The following is a 7071-nucleotide window of genomic DNA, read 5'->3' as shown; positions in this document are numbered from 1 at the left end:
AATAGTATTATGAAATCTGAGATAATTACTTTAGCTTTTCTGACATTGCTATTTTTAAATATCGCAGATTTCTGCAATAGTTCAAAAATTGATTCAATTTTTAATAATATTTTTTGTATTTTCATTATAAAAAATCAAGTAAGAATTTTTGAAAAAATATTTTTTTAAATTTAATATAAATGTTTTCTTCTTATTTCTGAAATTATTTAAAGATGGAATCATTTAAGAATTTATTTACAATTTTCATACAAATTCATACAAATATCTATTTGGTTGAATTAATCGAAATTCTATTAAAAATTTAATAAATAATTTAAATAATAATTTTTCACTACAAAAACTGAAGTAAAGATTTTTGAAAAATCTATAAAATTGAAATTTGTCTAATTTAAAAGTTTTCTTCTTATTTCTGAAATTATTTAAAGAAGGAATCACTCAAGAATTTGTTTATAATTTTCATTAAATATCTTACTTAGCATTATATTAATAAGTATCTATTTATTTGAATTAATTGGAATTCTATTAATAATTTAATAAATAATTAATTCTTTAATCATCTTAAGAAATCTGAGTTAATTACTTTATCTTTTCTGACTATTTTTAAATATTTCTTTAAGAAATCAAAAATTCATTCAATTTATAATAATTCTTTTGTATTTTCACTACAAAAATTTAAGAAATAATTTTTGAAAAAATATACATTGAAACTCCTTTAATTTAAAAATGTTTTTCTTATTTCTAAAATTATTCAGAGAATTCATTCAAGAATTTATTTATAATTTTCATTAAATATTTTACGTAACATTATAGCAATAAGTAACTATTTAGTTAAATTAATCGAAATTCTATTAATAATTTAGGAAATGATTAATTCTCTAATCCCCTTAAGAAATCTGAGTTAATAACTATAGGTATTCTGACATTACTATTTTGAAATATCGCAGATTTCTTCAAGAAATCAAAAATTGATTCAATTTGTAATATATTTGTATTTTCACTACAAAAATTGTGTAAAAAATATACATTGAAATTCGTCTAATTTAAAAGTTTTCTTTCTATTTCTGAGATTATTTAAAGGAGAGAACAGAAATTATTTATACTTTTCATAATGTATCTTACTTAACATTATAATAATAAGTGACTATTTAGATAAATTAATCGAAATTCTATTAATAATTTAATGAATAATTAATTCTTTATCCTTTTAAGAAATCTGAGTTAATAATTTACTATTTTTAAATATCTTAGATTTCTTTAAGAAATCAAAAATTTATTCAATTTTTAATAATTCTTTTGTATTCTCTCTACTCAGCATTATATTAATAAGTAACTATTTAGTTGAATTCGTCAAAATTCTATTAATAATTTAATAAATAATTAATTCTTTAATCCTTTAAAGGAATCTGAGTTGATTAATTTAGCTTTTCTGACATTACTATTTTGAAATATCGCAGATTTCTTCAAGAAATCAAAAATTGATTCAATTTTTAATATATTTGTATTTTCACTACAAAAATTGTGTAAAAAATATACATTGAAATTCGTCTAATTTAAAAGTTTTCTTTCTATTTCTGAGATTATTTAAAGGAGAGAACAGAAATTATTTATACTTTTCATAATGTATCTTACTTAACATTATAATAATAAGTGACTATTCAGATAAATTAATCGAAATTCTATTAATAATTTAATGAATAATTAATTCTTTATCCTTTTAAGAAATCTGAGTTAATAATTTACTATTTTTAAATATCTTAGATTTCTTTAAGAAAACAAAAATTTATTCAATTTTTAATAATTCTTTTGTATTCTCTCTACTCAGCATTATATTAATAAGTAACTATTTAGTTGAATTCGTCAAAATTCTATTAATAATTTAATAAATAATTAATTCTTTAATCCTTTAAAGGAATCTGAGTTGATTAATTTAGCTTTTCTGACATTACTGTTTTTAAATATCGCAGATTTCTTTAAGAAATCAAAAATTTCTTTGAATTTTTAATAATTCTTTTATATTTTCACTATAAAAAATTTAGTAGTAATTTTGGAAATATACATACAATGAAATTCGACTAATTTAAAAGTTTTCTTCCTATTTCTGCGAATATTTAAAGAACGGATCGTTCAAGAATTTATTTATTTTCATTAAATATCTATTTGGTTGAATTAATTGAAATTCTATTAAAAATTTAATAAATAATTAATTCTCTAACCATCTTAAGAAATCTGAGTTAATTACTTTAGCTTTTGTGACATTACTATTTCTAAATATCACCAATTATTAAATTATTATTAAATTGTTTTTTTTATTTTCACCAGAAAAATTTAAGTAAGAATTTTGGAAAAATCTATGCATTGAAATTCGTCTGATTTAAAAGTTTTCTACCTATTTCTGAAAATAATTCTTACTATAAATAATAACAATTAGTTGTGTTAATCGATCTTTAATCCTTTTAAAGATTGTGTCATAATAACTTAAGCTCCTCTGACAAATATTATATATTAAATAATTATTCATTTTCTTTTCAATTAAACTGAAATAAATCTGATATAAATAGTATTTAAAAGCTATGTTTAAGTGGAAATTCGATTTTTATTAACAATTGTTTCAAAAATAATCAAGAGTTTTAATACGCTATTGCAGTTTTAGTGATTTTACAACAGCCACTGATCACAATAACCCAGTTATTCAGAATACTGTTTAGTATATTTCATGAAAACAGCTCGGCAAAATGCAATATCCAAACAAATCGTATATCACGCAGCTTTACAGGTACGCTCATGATCCGGTATGCAACCCCAGCAACAGAAAACTTATCGCGCTTGCATACACTTATTAGGGTGTTTGCTTGGAACGAAGAGGAGGAAAGAAAGTCAATTAAATGAAATATATTATCTTCCTGGATGATGTCTTAAGTAAATAGACCGTTAGGATTTGGTAAACGGCAATTTCATTGATTTATGTTTTATGAAGATGCGTATCGATGTCAGGAGCTTGTTTGTGTATTTTATTATATTAGAGGACCCCTTCTGCTACCTTACTTTATACTCCGCCACTATATGCGGTCTGTGTTTACTTATTAATACCTAATCAAGGATATTAATCAATTAATTAATTTGCTTTTTCTTTATGTTCCTCCTTTGGAATTGTTACTAATCATTTAATTTTCCTTGAAGATTAAAATTCATTCTTGGAAAAATAATTACACAAATTATGTCAATACTAAAGATATCTATTTCGGTTAAAATTTTGATAACATCTTAACAAGACAAACCGATTAGTGAAATCAATTGTTGATCATTGATTATAATATTAGCATGTTGATAATCCTATTAATTTTAATTAAAATTACTTGCATCAAAAAAATAGAGATTAGTCTAAATAAAGTACTTGTTCAATATCAGATAGACTGCCGTATTGCAAAATTAAAAGTACATATTTCAAAGTATAAGCGAGTGGATAAGAGATTAAGTTTAGATAAATACTTACAAGAGAAAACGATTAGTAAAATTAATTTCGAGATTATTTGAGAAAATATTTCGATTACTTCTCTTGAATGTGATAAAAAAATATGCTAGGATAAGAGGGTGTTTGTGAGAAACTATAATAACAATCAAATTTATGTACTACAATGTAATAAATAAAATATTTGTAACTGGTATCAACTTTATTGTATTTATATTTATTATATTTATGCTGATGTAGGTGATGAAGATGAACAAGGTCAAGGTCATCCTGAAACAAACACCAAAGAGGAAATTAAGCAATGTCTTCCTTATGTCACATGTTTGGAATATGATCATGCAATGTTTGGTGGACTTGACTAGCTACAAAGAAGCCAAAGAATCAATACAAAATAATCAAGTTCATGAAAAACTTAATCTTTAGTCAATAGAAAAGCTTCTTCATGACTAGACAAGACCACATGTCGCATCAGAGACTCAGAGGAAGCTCCAAAATGATAAATGAGGAGTCCTACCTCATCCACTATAAACATAAGTTAATATGAGCAACTCTACTGAGTACTTCTAAAGAAATTCCACCCTCTTACACAACCACATTCAATGGCAACAGTAGGAACCACGTTTTGCTCATGATATCTTTCACCACGTTCATGCCACGTCCAGATGCAGCTATCAGAATGACATTCTGTGTACCTAGACTCATCTGGGGGTGATTAACAGAGGGTGTCGAAGACATCTGCTGGCTCTAAAACCAGCTTCATGCAACCTTCTGGTGGTAGACAGATTTACAGTGATTCCAACGTCTGCATGAAGCCTGAATGTAGAGGATGTACGATTTCTTCTAGCATAAATAATCAGAAAACATTCCTGTCTTCGTAGTTTGTTGTCGACCACCACCATGTCGTATATTAACATTACCAGTTTGATGATAACTATCCAAGTAGGACTTTGATATATATTATACATTTGGACTACTTGTTGTTGTCTTAGATTGCCATGTTCCCAAATTGCCATTATATTGAGCAAAATATTCAGAAGAAAGTCTTTTATAATATATGGAATGTTGTTTATTCTAATGACCATTAGTAGTAGTAAAATACTGATACTGATCCAAATAAAACATTATTAATATGTTTTCTTATAGTCAGCTACAGCAGTTCTATTTTGAAACAAATCATCCAGTTGGTGCACGTTAATATTACAAAGAGAAGCCCCATTCAATAAAAATGTTACACGAAATTGGTGGAACATTACACTAAACTAAATAATACGTAGTTAAATTTTTACCATTTGAAAACAGTAAAGTGGTTTCCCTTAACACATGGGGTCACGCTATATAAAAGGATATTTAGCCCGGTTGTAGTTTAAGTATTCTCCTGGGTGTGAGCCTCGTTTCTATTTCTCGGCGAAATGGCTTGTATAAACAGAATTGTGACGGTAATATTTCAAAACGGCAAATCAATTCGATCCCACAAAATCCATAATGGGTATAACATCGAATGTATATTGAGTCAAGTAAGTTACATTTCTGGAAAGGAGCAGTATCTTGTGCAATAATGAGGAAGACATGCGGGAGAATTGATATGGGATGTAAAAAATTCTTTTATGGGTTTACGAAGGAAAATCCTCAAATATCGGCAACATGATTTCATTACAACGTGCACGATTCGGTGGGTTGACGGGTGCTTGGTTTGCTGGTGATTTTTCCTTTAAAAATTTTTAATACGGCGAAACAAAATTCAAAATAAAACCGCCGTTGGAAAAAGCAAAATAAAACGGGGACGCAAAGAATCGAAATATTAATTAAAATTGAATAAGATTAATAAGCTTATGGTGAAAAGAGGACGGTCATTTAGAATGTCTAGGTGTTTGTAAACGTTCTTTGCAAAAGCGTAATGGGTAATTATGCGATATTAAAAGAGTATCGAGAGATTAAGTACTGAATGTATTTTTTCTGAAAAGAAAATCGGATTGTGAATACTTTAAATTAGAAATATAAAATGACAAAGTGCAGTGAACTGAAATCTTAGCAATTAGTTCTTTTCAAAGAAATTCGTTTACGCTTTCAATCCTTACTGAGATTTTTCTGATTCGCACAGGCATATCATTAGTAAGGTTTATCACTGATTATTTGGCGTACTTTGATGTTATAAAGAAGGTATTTGTGTTACGAGACGAAGACTGCACAGGGCTCTGACTCCTTACAGACTTTCGTGAAAAAAAAAAAAGAAACATTTTACAAGACCGTTACATTAAAGAACAAAGATAAGTAAGTAGGTGCTCATTTGTAGCAGTGAAACGTCACATAAAGCACTTTTTATTTGGTAAATTAATTTTAATTAATAAGCCCCATGCAAAGATTGACTTAATAAAGGCGGACATCCCCGTAATATTGGGGAGTAATCAGTAGCTTTGAGGTTTTAATGTAGTTAAGACATCTGAAATGGGCCGTGGCATCGATCGTTGGCGATAGAGCGAATATGAGGTAGTGTATAACTGTCCTTTGGAGTCAATTTCAGAAGTGAGCGCCGAAGACAGTAGACAAGTCAATTCAACCCTTCTTAAAATCCATTAGCCTTCAATAATAATGTCCGAAGTCTATCACAAAGAGCGATTCGGGCTGTCTAAGAGCCCTAGCGGGGACTTATTATCGCTATACGCTATGCAACAATTAACTGGGTAGGCTAAGTATATTACTCACTACTTACCTAAGGGCTTTAAACTACTACTAAATTCAATTTTCCGCTTTGATATTCATGCATACTGTTTGTTCATTCTTTATGTGTGAATTAAACTTTCACGAATTCGGATGTCCAATTACAACTAGGAGGTATGGGTTATGGTTACCCATACTCTTAATATAAGGCTTTTATCCATTTATATAACAATGTTTTTTGTTACGATAAGCCTATTTATAAAATTCCATACAATTTGCTTTATTTATAGTTGATATATAAAATGTATTATGTATTTATTAATTTGTTAATTTTAAAATTCCATTATAGACAACAAATATTATTGTCATTTTGTTTCATTTTTTTTTTAATTTTAACGTACAAAATGTATAAATTAATATATTTTAAAACATATTTTCAAATATTTATAAACTTCAACTTTCAAGTTTTCTCATTCTTAAAATAATACATACATATATACAACTCTGTAATAAATAAATAAATTGGTAATTTGTTATATAATACCCAATATTAATATTTCTGAATATTTTTTATAATTTTTAATATCATACAAAATTTATTTTTTATACTGTACATCTACAAAAAATATTCTTATCAATTTTTCTTAAATTTTTAATTTATTCGTCCTGATTCAACACAATTTATGGATTCTATAGATTTGTTTGTTATCCAATATTTGAGGAGTTATTTTTATACAAAAAAATATTTTGTGCCATTTTTTGAAATTATTTTATTCTGGAATAACTTTCTTAATTTTCTTTTCAATTTACCACAGACACTTAAAATATAAATATATAAAATAAAAAAAATTACAATTTTTTACCATAAAGAAATGATGTGACCATTTGGAAAATATTGAAAACAATTTTTAAGACCTCCGTAGAATTATTTATTGTCCATTTTTTAGATA

This window comes from Aethina tumida, chromosome 1, assembly GCF_024364675.1.
Source record: "Aethina tumida isolate Nest 87 chromosome 1, icAetTumi1.1, whole genome shotgun sequence".
Lineage (NCBI taxonomy): Eukaryota > Metazoa > Arthropoda > Insecta > Coleoptera > Nitidulidae > Aethina > Aethina tumida.
Note: the sequence above shows the minus strand (reverse complement) of the source record.